Source organism: Aotus nancymaae, unplaced genomic scaffold (genome assembly GCF_030222135.1).
Source record: "Aotus nancymaae isolate 86718 unplaced genomic scaffold, 86718_ANA_hifiasm-v0.15.2.pri h1tg000108l, whole genome shotgun sequence".
NCBI classification, from domain to species: domain Eukaryota; kingdom Metazoa; phylum Chordata; class Mammalia; order Primates; family Aotidae; genus Aotus; species Aotus nancymaae.
Window position 1 is genome coordinate 44468203 of NW_026988523.1, and position 14129 is coordinate 44482331.

The window sequence follows — 14129 nt, forward strand, 5'->3', positions numbered from 1 at the left end:
GTGTGATTATATTCCATATAAAAGAGGACTTCGAGAGGGAGTATATTTTTTATAAAAGAGTACTTCCTGTGTGATTATATTCAAGATAAAAGGGTACTTTGAGAGGCAGTATATTTTTTATAAAAGAGCAATTCGTGTGTGATTATATTCAATATAAAAGAGTACTTAGTGAGGAAGTATATTTTTTATAAAAGAGAATTTCCTGTGTGATTATACTCAATTTAAAAGAGTACTTTGAAAGGGAGTATATTTCTTATTCAAGAGGATTTCCTGTGTGATTATATTCAATATAAAAGAGTACTTCCAGTGTGATTATATTCAATATAAAAGAGTACTTTGAGAGGGAGTACATTTTTTATAAAAGAGTACTTCCTGTGTGAGTATATTCAGTAAAAAAGAGTACTTCCAGTGTGATTATATACAATATAAAACAGTACTTTGAGAGGGAGTATATTTTTTATAAAAGAGTACTTCCTGTGTGATTATATTCAATATAAAAGAGTATTTTGAGAGGGAGTATATTTTTTTATAAAAGAGTACTTCCTGGGTGACTATATTCAATATAAAAGAGTACTTCCAGAGTGATTATAATCAACATAAAAGAGTAGTGTGAGAGGGAGTATATTTTTTATAAAAGAGTACATCCAGTGTGATTATAGTCAATATAAAAGAGTACATTGAGAGGGAGTATATTTTTAATAAAAGAGTACGTCCTGTGTGATTATGTTCATTATAAAAGGGCACTTTGAGAAGGAGTATATTTATATGAAAGAGTAATTCCTGTGTGATAATATTCAATATAAAAGGGTTCTTTGAGAGGGAGTATATTTTTAATAAAAGAGTACTTTCCGAGTGATTATATTCAATATAAAAGAGTACATCAAGTGTGATTATATTCAATATAAAAGAGTACTTTGAGAGGGAGTATATTTTTTATCAAAGAGTACTTCTAGTGTGATTATATTCAATATAAAAGGGTATTTTGAGAGGGAGTATATTTTTTATAAAAGAGTACATCCAGTGTGATTATGTTCAATATAAAAGAGTATATTGAGAGGGAGTACATTTTTTATAAAAGAGTACTTCCTGTGTGATTATGTTCAATAGAAAAGAGTACGTTGAGATGGAGTATTTTTTTTATAAAAGAGTACTTCCTGTGTGAATATATTCAGTATAAAATGGTACTTCCACTGTGATTATATTCAATATAAAAGAGTACTTTGAGATGGAGTATATTTTTTATAAAAGAGTACTTCCTGTGTGATTATATTCAATATAAAAGAGTACCTTGAGAGGGAGTATATTTTTTATAAAAGAGTACTTCTTGTGTAATTATACTGAATATAAAAGAGTACTTTGAGAGGGAGTATATTTTTTATAAAAGAGTACTTGCTATGTGATTATGTTCAACATAAAAGAGTACATTGAGAGAGAGTATATTTTTTATAAAAGAGTACTTCCTGTGTGATTATGTTCAATATAAAAGAGTACTTTGAGATGGAGTATAATTTTTATAAAAGAGTATTTCCTTTGTGATTATATTCAATATAAAAGAGTACTTCCTGTGTGATTTTATTCAATATAAAAGAGTACCTTGAGAGGGAGTAAATATTTTAAAAAAGGGTACTTAGTGTTTGACTGTATTCAGTATAAAAGAGTACTTTGAGATGGAGTATATTTTTTATCAAAGAGTACTTCCTGTGTGATTATATTCAGTATAAAAGAGTACTTCCACTGTGATTATATTCAATATAAAAGAGTACCTTGAGAGGGAGGATATTTTTTTTAAAGAGTACTTAGTGTTTGACTATATTCAGTATAAAAGAGTACTTTGAGATGGAGTATATTTTTTATAAAAAAGTACTGCCTGTGAGATTATATTCAATATAAAAGAGTACTTTGAGAGGGAGTATATTTTTTATAAAGGGTATTTCCCATGGGATTATATTCAATAAAAAAGAGTACTTTGAGAGGGAGTACATTTTTTATAAAAGAGTACGTCCTGTGTGATTATATTCAATATAAAAGAGTATTTTTAGAGGGAGTATATATTTTAAAAAAGAGTACTTCCTGCGTGATTATATTCAATATAAAAGAGTACTTTGAGAGGGAGTATATTTTTTAAAAAAGAGTACTTCCACTGTGATTATATTCAATATAAAAGAGTACCTTGAGAGGGAATATATTTTTTATAAAAGAGTACTTCCTGCGGGATTATATTCAATATAAAGGAATAATTTGAGAGGGAGTACATTTTTTCTAAAAAAGTACTTGTGTTTGATTATATTCAGTATAAAAGAGTACTTACTGTGTGATTATATTCAATATAAAATAGTACTTCCACTGTGATTATATTCAATTTAAAAGAGTACCTTGAGAGGGAGTATATTTTTAATAAAAGAGTACTTCCTCTGTGATTACATTCAATATAAAGGAGTACCTTGAGAGGGAGTATATTTTTTATAAACGAGTACTGCCTGTGTGATTTTATTCAATATAAAAGAGTACTTTGAGAGGGAGTATATTTTTGATAAAAGAGTACTTCCTATGTGATTATGTTCAATATAAAAGAGTACACTGAGAGGGAGTATATTTTTTATAAAAGAGTAATTCCTGTGTGATTATGTTCAATATTAAAGAGTATTTTGAGAGGGAGTATATTTTTTATAAAAGAGTACTTCCTGTGAGATTATACTCAATATAAAAGAGTACTTCCAATGCGATTATATTCAATATAAAAGAGTGCTATGAGAGGGAGTATATTTTTTATAAAACAGTACTTTGTGTGTGATTATATTCAATATAAACCAGTATATCCGGTGTGATAAAATTCAATATGAAAGAGTAATTTGAGAGGGAGTATATTTTTAATAAAAGACTACTTCCTGTGTGATTATATTCAATAAAATAGAGTACTTTGAGAGGGAGTATATTTTTTATAAAAGAGTACTTCCTGTGTTATTATATTTAGTATAAAAGAGTACTTCCAGTGTGATTATATTCCGTATAAAATAGGAATTCCAGATGGAGTATATTTTTTATAAAAGAGTACTTCCTGTGTGATTATATTCAATATAAAATAGTACTTTGAGAGGGAGTACATTTTTTATAAAACAGTACTTCCTGTGTGATTATATTCAATATAAAAGAGTACTTGGAGAGGGAGTATATTTTTTATAAAAGAGTACTTCCTGTGTGATTATATTCAATATAAAAGAGTATTTTGAGAGGGAGTATATTTTTTATAAAAGAGTTCTTCGAGAGGGAGTATATATTTTATAAAAGAGTTCTTCCTGTGTGATTATATTCAGTATAAAGGAGTACTTCCAGTGTGATTATATTCCATATAAAAGAGGACTTCGAGAGGGAGTATATTTTTTATAAAAGAGTACTTCCTGTGTGATTATATTCAAGATAAAAGGGTACTTTGAGAGGCAGTATATTTTTTATAAAAGAGTAATTCGTGTGTGATTATATTCAATATAAAAGAGTACTTAGTGAGGAAGTATATTTTTTATAAAAGAGAATTTCCTGTGTGATTATACTCAATTTAAAAGAGTGCTTTGAAAGGGAGTATATTTCTTATTCAAGAGGATTTCCTGTGTGATTATATTCAATATAAAAGAGTACTTCCAGTGTGATTATATTCAATATAAAAGAGTACTTTGAGAGGGAGTACATTTTTTATAAAAGAGTACTTCCTGTGTGAGTATATTCAGTATAAAAGAGTACTTCCAGTGTGATTATATACAATATAAAACAGTACTTTGAGAGGGAGTATATTTTTTATAAAAGAGTACTTCCTGTGTGATTATATTCAATATAAAAGAGTATTTTGAGAGGGAGTATATTTTTTTATAAAAGAGTACTTCCTGGGTGACTATATTCAATATAAAAGAGTACTTCCAGAGTGATTATAATCAACATAAAAGAGTAGTGTGAGAGGGAGTATATTTTTTATAAAAGAGTACATCCAGTGTGATTATAGTCAATAGAAAAGAGTACATTGAGAGGGAGTATATTTTTAATAAAAGAGTACGTCCTGTGTGATTATGTTCATTATAAAAGGGCACTTTGAGAAGGAGTATATTTATATGAAAGAGTAATTCCTGTGTGATAATATTCAATATAAAAGGGTTATTTGAGAGGGAGTATATTTTTAATAAAAGAGTACTTTCCGAGTGATTATATTCAATATAAAAGAGTACATCAAGTGTGATTATATTCAATATAAAAGAGTACTTTGAGAGGGAGTATATTTTTTATCAAAGAGTACTTCTAGTGTGATTATATTCAATATAAAAGGGTATTTTGAGAGGGAGTATATTTTTTATAAAAGAGTACATCCAGTGTGATTATGTTCAATATAAAAGAGTACATTGAGAGGGAGTATATTTTTTATAAACGAGTACTTCCTGTGTGATTATGTTCAATAGAAAAGAGTACGTTGAGATGGAGTATACTTTTTATAAAAGAGTACTTCCTGTGTGAATATATTCAGTATAAAATGGTACTTCCACTGTGATTATATTCAATATAAAAGAGTACTTTGAGATGGAGTATATTTTTTATAAAAGAGTACTTCCTGTGTGATTATATTCAATATAAAAGAGTACCTTGAGAGGGAGTATATTTTTTATAAAAGAGTACTTCTTGTGTAATTATACTGAATATAAAAGAGTACTTTGAGAGGGAGTATATTTTTTATAAAAGAGTACTTGCTATGTGATTATGTTCAATATAAAAGAGTACATTGAGAGAGAGAATATTTTTTATAAAAGAGTACTTCCTGTGTGATTATGTTCAATATAAAAGAGTACTTTGAGATGGAGTATATTTTTTATAAAAGAGTATTTCCTTTGTGATTATATTCAATATAAAAGAGTACTTCCTGTGTGATTTTATTCAATATAAAAGAGTACCTTGAGAGGGAGTAAATATTTTAAAAAAGGGTACTTAGTGTTTGACTATATTCAGTATAAAAGAGTACTTTGAGATGGAGTATATTTTTTATCAAAGAGTACTTCCTGTGTGATTATATTCAGTATAAAAGAGTACTTCCACTGTGATTATATTCAATATAAAAGAGTACCTTGAGAGGGAGAATATTTTTTTTAAAGAGTACTTAGTGTTTGACTATATTCAGTATAAAAGAGTACTTTGAGATGGAGTATATTTTTTATAAAAAAGTACTGCCTGTGAGATTATATTCAATATAAAAGAGTACTGTGAGAGGGAGTATATTTTTTATAAAGGGTATTTCCCATGGGATTATATTCAATAAAAAAGAGTACTTTGAGAGGGAGTACATTTTTTATAAAAGAGTACGTCCTGTGTGATTATATTCAATATAAAAGAGTATTTTTAGAGGGAGTATATATTTTAAAAAAGAGTACTTCCTGCGTGATTATATTCAATATAAAAGAGTACTTTGAGAGGGAGTATATTTTTTAAAAAAGAGTACTTCCACTGTGATTATATTCAATATAAAAGAGTACCTTGAGAGGGAATATATTTTTTATAAAAGAGTACTTCCTGCGGGATTATATTCAATATAAAGGAATAATTTGAGAGGGAGTACATTTTTTCTAAAAAAGTACTTGTGTTTGATTATATTCAGTATAAAAGAGTACCTACTTTGTGATTATATTCAATATAAAATAGTACTTCCACTGTGATTATATTCAATATAAAAGAGTACCTTGAGAGGGAGTATATTTTTAATAAAAGAGTACTTCCTCTGTGATTACATTCAATATAAAGGAGTACCTTGAGAGGGAGTATATTTTTTATAAACGAGTACTGCCTGTGTGATTTTATTCAATATAAAAGAGTACTTTGAGAGGGAGTATATTTTTGATAAAAGAGTACTTCCTATGTGATTATGTTCAATATAAAAGAGTACACTGAGAGGGAGTATATTTTTTATAAAAGAGTAATTCCTGTGTGATTATGTTCAATATTAAAGAGTATTTTGAGAGGGAGTATATTTTTTGCAAAAGAGTAATTCCTGTGAGATTATACTCAATATAAAAGAGTACTTCCAGTGCGATTATATTCAATATAAAAGAGTGCTATGAGAGGGAGTATATTTTTTAAAAAAGAGTACTTTGTGTGTGATTATATTCAATATAAACCAGTATATCCGGTGTGATAATATTCAATATAAAAGAGTACTTTGAGAGGGAGTATATTTTTTATAAAAGACTACTTCCTGTGTGATTATATTCAATATAATAGAGTACTTTGAGAGGGAGTATATTTTTTATAAAAGAGTACTTCCTGTGTGATTATATTTAGTATAAAAGAGTACTTCCATTGTGATTATATTCCGTATAAAAGAGGAATTCGAGAGGGAGTATATATTTTATAAAAGAGTACTTCCTGTGTGATTATATTCAATATAAAATAGTAGGTTGAGAGGGAGTACATTTTTTATAAAACAGTACTTCCTGTGTGATTATATTCAATATAAAAGAGTACTTGGGGAGGGAGTATATTTTTTATAAAACAGTACTTCCTGTGTGATTATATTCAATATAAAAGAGTATTTTGAGAGGGAGTATATTTTTTATAAAAGAGTACTTCGAGAGGGAGTATATATTTTATAAAAGAGTTCTTCCTGTGTGATTATATTCAGTATAAAGGAGTACTTCCAGTGTGATTATATTCCACATAAAAGAGGACTTCGAGAGGGAGTATATTTTTTATAAAAGAGTACTTCCTGTGTGATTATATTCAAGATAAAAGGGTACTTTGAGAGGCAGTATATTTTTTATAAAAGAGTAATTCGTGTGTGATTATATTCAATATAAAAGAGTACTTAGTGAGGAAGTATATTTTTTATAAAAGAGAATTTCCTGTGTGATTATACTCAATTTAAAAGAGTACTTTGAAAGGGAGTATATTTCTTATTCAAGAGGATTTCCTGTGTGATTATATTCAATATAAAAGAGTACTTTGAGAGGGAGTACATTTTTTATAAAAGAGTACTTCCTGTGTGAGTATATTCAATATAAAAGAGTACTTCCAGTGTGATTATATCCAATATAAAACAGTACTTTGAGAGGGAGTATATTTTTTATAAAAGAGTACTTCCTGTGTGATTATATTCAATATAAAAGAGTATTTTGAGAGGGAGTATATTTTTTTATAAAAGAGTACTTCCTGGGTGACTATATTCAATATAAAAGAGTACTTCGAGAGTGATTATAATCAACATAAAAGAGTAGTGTGAGAGGGAGTATATTTTTTATAAAAGAGTACATCCAGTGTGATTATAGTCAATATAAAAGAGTACATTGAGAGGGAGTATATTTTTAATAAAAGAGTACTTCCTGTGTGATTATATTCATTATAAAAGGGCACTTTGAGAAGGAGTATATTTATATGAAAGAGTAATTCCTGTGTGATAATATTCAATATAAAAGGGTTCTTTGAGAGGGAGTATATTTTTAATAAAAGAGTACTTTCCGAGTGATTATATTCAATATAAAAGAGTACATCAAGTGTGATTATATTCAATATAAAAGAGTACATTGATAGGGAGTATATTTTTTATCAAAGAGTACTTCTAGTGTGATTATATTCAATATAAAAGGGAATTTTGAGAGGGAGTATATTTTTTATAAAAGAGTACATCCAGTGTGATTTTGTTCAATATAAAAGAGTACATTGAGAGGGAGTATATTTTTTATAAAAGAGTAGTTCCTGTGTGATTATGTTCAATAGAAAAGAGTACGTTGAGATGGAGTATATTTTTTATAAAAGAGTACTTCCTGTGTGAATATATTCAGTATAAAATGGTACTTCCACTGTGATTATATTCAATATAAAAGAGTACATTGAGATGGAGTATATTTTTTATAAAAGAGTACTTCCTGTGTGATTATATTCAATATAAAAGAGTACCTTGAGAGGGAGTATATTTTTTATAAAAGAGTACTTTTTGTGTAATTATACTGAATATAAAAGAGTACCTTGAGAGGGAGTAAATATTTTAAAAAAGAGTACTTAGTGTTTGATTATATTCAGTATAAAAGAGTACTTTGAGATGGAGTATATTTTTTATCAAAGAGTACTTCCTGTGTGATTATGTTCAATATAAAAGAGTACTTTGAGATGGAGTATATTTTTTATAAAAGAGTATTTCCTTTGTGATTATATTCAATATAAAAGAGTACTTCCTGTGTGATTTTATTCAATATAAAAGAGTACCTTGAGAGGGAGTAAATATTTTAAAAAAGAGTACTTAGTGTTTGATTATATTCAGTATAAAAGAGTACTTTGAGATGGAGTATATTTTTTATCAAAGAGTACTTCCTGTGTGATTATATTCAGTATAAAAGAGTACTTCCACTGTGATTATATTCAATATAAAAGAGTACCTTGAGAGGGAGAATATTTTTTTTAAAGAGTACTTAGTGTTTGACTATATTCAGTATAAAAGAGTACTTTGAGATGGAGTATATTTTTTATAAAACAGTAGTGCCTGTGAGATTATATTCAATATAAAAGAGTACTTTGAGAGGGAGTATATTTTTTATAAAGGGTATTTCCCATGGGATTATATTCAATAAAAAAGAGTACTTTGAGAGGGAGTATATTTTTTATAAAAGAGTACGTCCTGTGTGATTATATTCAATATAAAAGAGTATTTTTAGAGGGAGTATATATTTTAAAAAAGAGTACTTCCTGCGTGATTATATTCAATATAAAAGAGTACTTTGAGAGGGAGTATATTTTTTAAAAAAGAGTACTTCCACTGTGATTATATTCAATATAAAAGAGTACCTTGAGAGGAAATATATTTTTTATAAAAGAGTACTTCCTGCGGGATTATATTCAATATAAAGGAATAATGTGAGAGGGAGTACATTTTTTCTAAAAAAGTACTTGTGTTTGATTATATTCAGTATAAAAGAGTACTTACTGTGTGATTATATTCAATATAAAATAGTACTTCCACTGTGATTATATTCAATATAAAAGAGTACCTTGAGAGGGAGTATATTTTTAATAAAAGAGTACTTCCTCTGTGATTACATTCAATATAAAGGAGTACCTTGAGAGGGAGTATATTTTTTATAAACGAGTACTGCCTGTGTGATTTTATTCAATATAAAAGAGTACTTTGAGAGGGAGTATATTTTTGATAAAAGAGTACTTCCTATGTGATTATGTTCAATATAAAAGAGTACACTGAGAGGGAGTACATTTTTTATAAAAGAGTAATTCCTGTGTGATTATGTTCAATATTAAAGAGTATGTTGAGAGGGAGTATATTTTTTATAAAAGAGTACTTCCTGTGAGATTATACTCAATATAAAAGAGTACTTCCAATGCGATTATATTCAATATAAAAGAGTGCTATGAGAGGGAGTATATTTTTTATAAAAGAGGACTTTGTGTGTGATTATATTCAATATAAACCAGTATATCCGGTGTGATAATATTCAATATAAAAGAGTACTTTGAGAGGGAGTATATTTTTAATAAAAGACTATTTCCTGTGTGATTATATTCAATAAAATAGAGTACTTTGAGAGGGAGTATATTTTTTATAAAAGAGTACTTCCTGTGTGATTATATTTAGTATAAAAGAGTACTTCCAGTGTGATTATATTCCGTATAAAAGAGGAATTCCAGATGGAGTATATTTTTTATAAAAGAGTACTTCCTGTGTGATTATATTCAATATAAAATAGTACTTTGAGAGGGAGTACATTTTTTATAAAACAGTACTTCCTGTGTGATTATATTCAATATAAAAGAGTACTTGGAGAGGGAGTATATTTTTTATAAAAGAGTACTTCCTGTGTGATTATATTCAATATAAAAGAGTATTTTGAGAGGGAGTATATTTTTTATAAAAGAGTACTTCGAGAGGGAGTATATATTTTATAAAAGAGTTCTTCCTGTGTGATTATATTCAGTATAAAGGAGTACTTCCAGTGTGATTATATTCCATATAAAAGAGGACTTCGAGAGGGAGTATATTTTTTATAAAAGAGTACTTCCTGTGTGATTATATTCAAGATAAAAGGGTACTTTGAGAGGCAGTATATTTTTTATAAAAGAGTAATTCGTGTGTGATTATATTCAATATAAAAGAGTACTTAGTGAGGAAGTATATTTTTTATAAAAGAGAATTTCCTGTGTGATTATACTCAATTTAAAAGAGTACTTTGAAAGGGAGTATATTTCTTATTCAAGAGGATTTCCTGTGTGATTATATTCAATATAAAAGAGTACTTTGAGAGGGAGTACATTTTTTATTAAAGAGTACTTCCTGTGTGAGTATATTCAATATAAAAGAGTATTTTGAGAGGGAGTATATTTTTTTATAAAAGATTACTTCCTGGGTGACTATATTCAATATAAAAGAGTACTTCCAGAGTGATTATAATCAACATAAAAGAGTAGTGTGAGAGGGAGTATATTTTTTATAAAAGAGTACATCCAGTGTGATTATAGTCAATATAAAAGAGTACATTGAGAGGGAGTATATTTTTATGAAAAGAGTACTTCCTGTGTGATTATGTTCATTATAAAAGGGCACTTTGAGAAGGAGTATATTTATATGAAAGAGTAATTCCTGTGTGATAATATTCAATATAAAAGAGTTCTTTGAGAGGGAGTATATTTTTAATAAAAGAGTACTTTCCGAGTGATTATATTCAATATAAAAGAGTACATCAAGTGTGATTATATTCAATATAAAAGAGTACTTTGAGAGGGAGTATATTTTTTATCAAAGAGTACTTCTAGTGTGATTATATTCAATATAAAAGGGTATTTTGAGAGGGAGTATATTTTTTATAAAAGAGTACATCCAGTGTGATTATGTTCAATATAAAAGAGTATATTGAGAGGGAGTACATTTTTTATAAAAGAGTACTTCCTGTGTGATTATGTTCAATAGAAAAGAGTACGTTGAGATGGAGTATTTTTTTTATAAAAGAGTACTTCCTGTGTGAATATATTCAGTATAAAATGGTACTTCCACTGTGATTATATTCAATATAAAAGAGTACTTTGAGATGGAGTATATTTTTTATAAAAGAGTACTTCCTGTGTGATTATATTCAATATAAAAGAGTACCTTGAGAGGGAGTATATTTTTTATAAAAGAGTACTTCTTGTGTAATTATACTGAATATAAAAGAGTACTTTGAGAGGGAGTATATTTTTTATAAAAGAGTACTTGCTATGTGATTATGTTCAATATAAAAGAGTACATTGAGAGAGAGTATATTTTTTATAAAAGAGTAATTCCTGTGTGATTATGTTCAATATAAAAGAGTACCTTGAGAGGGAGTAAATATTTTAAAAAATAGTACTTAGTGTTTGATTATATTCAGTATAAAAGAGTACTTTGAGATGGAGTATATTTTTTATCAAAGAGTACTTCCTGTGTGATTATGTTCAATATAAAAGAGTACTTTGAGATGGAGTATATTTTTTATAAAAGAGTACTTCCTGTGTGATTATATTCAATATAAAAGAGTACCTTGAGAGGGAGTATATTTTTTATAAAAGAGTACTTCTTGTGTAATTATACTGAATATAAAAGAGTACTTTGAGAGGGAGTATATTTTTTATAAAAGAGTACTTGCTATGTGATTATGTTCAATATAAAAGAGTACATTGAGAGAGAGTATATTTTTTATAAAAGAGTAATTCCTGTGTGATTATGTTCAATATAAAAGAGTACCTTGAGAGGGAGTAAATATTTTAAAAAAGAGTACTTAGTGTTTGATTATATTCAGTATAAAAGAGTACTTTGAGATGGAGTATATTTTTTATCAAAGAGTACTTCCTGTGTGATTATGTTCAATATAAAAGAGTACTTTGAGATGGAGTATATTTTTTATAAAAGAGTATTTCCTTTGTGATTATATTCTATATAAAAGAGTACTTCCTGTGTGATTTTATTCAATATAAAAGAGTACATTGAGAGGGAGTAAATATTTTAAAAAAGAGTACTTAGTGTTTGATTATATTCAGTATAAAAGAGTACTTTGAGATGGAGTATATTTTTTATCAAAGAGTACTTCCTGTGTGATTATGTTCAATATAAAAGAGTACTTTGAGATGGAGTATATTTTTTATAAAAGAGTACTTCCTGTGTGATTATATTCAATATAAAAGAGTACCTTGAGAGGGAGTATATTTTTTATAAAAGAGTACTTCTTGTGTAATTATACTGAATATAAAAGAGTACTTTGAGAGGGAGTATATTTTTTATAAAAGAGTACTTGCTATGTGATTATGTTCAATATAAAAGAGTACATTGAGAGAGAGTATATTTTTTATAAAAGAGTAATTCCTGTGTGATTATGTTCAATATAAAAGAGTACCTTGAGAGGGAGTAAATATTTTAAAAAAGAGTACTTAGTGTTTGATTATATTCAGTATAAAAGAGTACTTTGAGATGGAGTATATTTTTTATCAAAGAGTACTTCCTGTGTGATTATGTTCAATATAAAAGAGTACTTTGAGATGGAGTATATTTTTTATAAAAGAGTATTTCCTTTGTGATTATATTCAATATAAAAGAGTACTTCCTGTGTGATTTTATTCAATATAAAAGAGTACATTGAGAGGGAGTAAATATTTTAAAAAAGAGTACTTAGTGTTTGATTATATTCAGTATAAAAGAGTACTTTGAGATGGAGTATATTTTTTATCAAAGAGTACTTCCTGTGTGATTATATTCAGTATAAAAGAGTACTTCCACTGTGATTATATTCAATATAAAAGAGTACCTTGAGAGGGAGAATATTTTTTTTAAAGAGTACTTAGTGTTTGACTATATTCAGTATAAAAGAGTACTTTGAGATGGAGTATATTTTTTATAAGAAAGTACTGCCTGTGAGATTATATTCAATATAAAAGAGTACTTTGAGAGGGAGTATATTTTTTATAAAGGGTATTTCCCATGGGATTATATTCAATAAAAAAGAGTACTTTGAGAGGGAGTATATTTTTTAATAAAAGAGTACGTCCTGTGTGATTATATTCAATATAAAAGAGTATTTTTAGAGGGAGTATATATTTTAAAAAAGAGTACTTCCTGCGTGATTATATTCAATATAAAAGAGTACTTTGAGAGGGAGAATATTTTTTAAAAAAGAGTACTTCCACTGTGATTATATTCAATATAAAAGAGTACCTTGAGAGGGAATATATTTTTTATAAAAGAGTACTTCCTGCGGGATTATATTCAATATAAAGGAATAATGTGAGAGGGAGTACATTTTTTCTAAAAAAGTACTTGTGTTTGATTATATTCAGTGTAAAAGAGTACTTGCTGTGTGATTATATTCAATATAAAATAGTACTTCCACTGTGATTATATTCAATATAAAAGAGTACCTTGAGAGGGAGTATATTTTTAATAAAAGAGTACTTCCTCTGTGATTACATTCAATATAAAGGAGTACCTTGAGAGGGAGTATATTTTTTATAAACGAGTACTGCCTGTGTGATTTTATTCAGTATAAAAGAGTACTTTGAGAGGGAGTATATTTTTGATAAAAGAGTACTTCCTATGTGATTATGTTCAATATAAAAGAGTACACTGAGAGGGAGTATATTTTTTATAAAAGAGTAATTCCTGTGTGATTATGTTCAATATTAAAGAGTATTTTGAGAGGGAGTATATTTTTTATAAAAGAGTACTTCCTGTGAGATTATACTCAATATAAAAGAGTACTTCCAATGCGATTATATTCAATATAAAAGAGTGCTATGAGAGGGAGTATATTTTTTATAAAAGAGTACTTTGTGTGTGATTATATTCAACATAAACCAGTATATCCGGTGTGATAATATTCAATATAAAAGAGTACTTTGAGAGGGAGTATATTTTTAATAAAAGACTATTTCCTGTGTGATTATATTCAATATAATAGAGTACTTTGAGAGGGAGTATATTTTTTATAAAAGAGTACTTCCTGTGTGATTATATTTAGTATAAAAGAGTACTTCCAGTGTGATTATATTCCGTATAAAATAGGAATTCCAGATGGAGTATATTTTTTATAAAAGAGTACTTCCTGTGTGATTATATTCAATATAAAATAGTACTTTGAGAGGGAGTACATTTTTTATAAAACAGTACT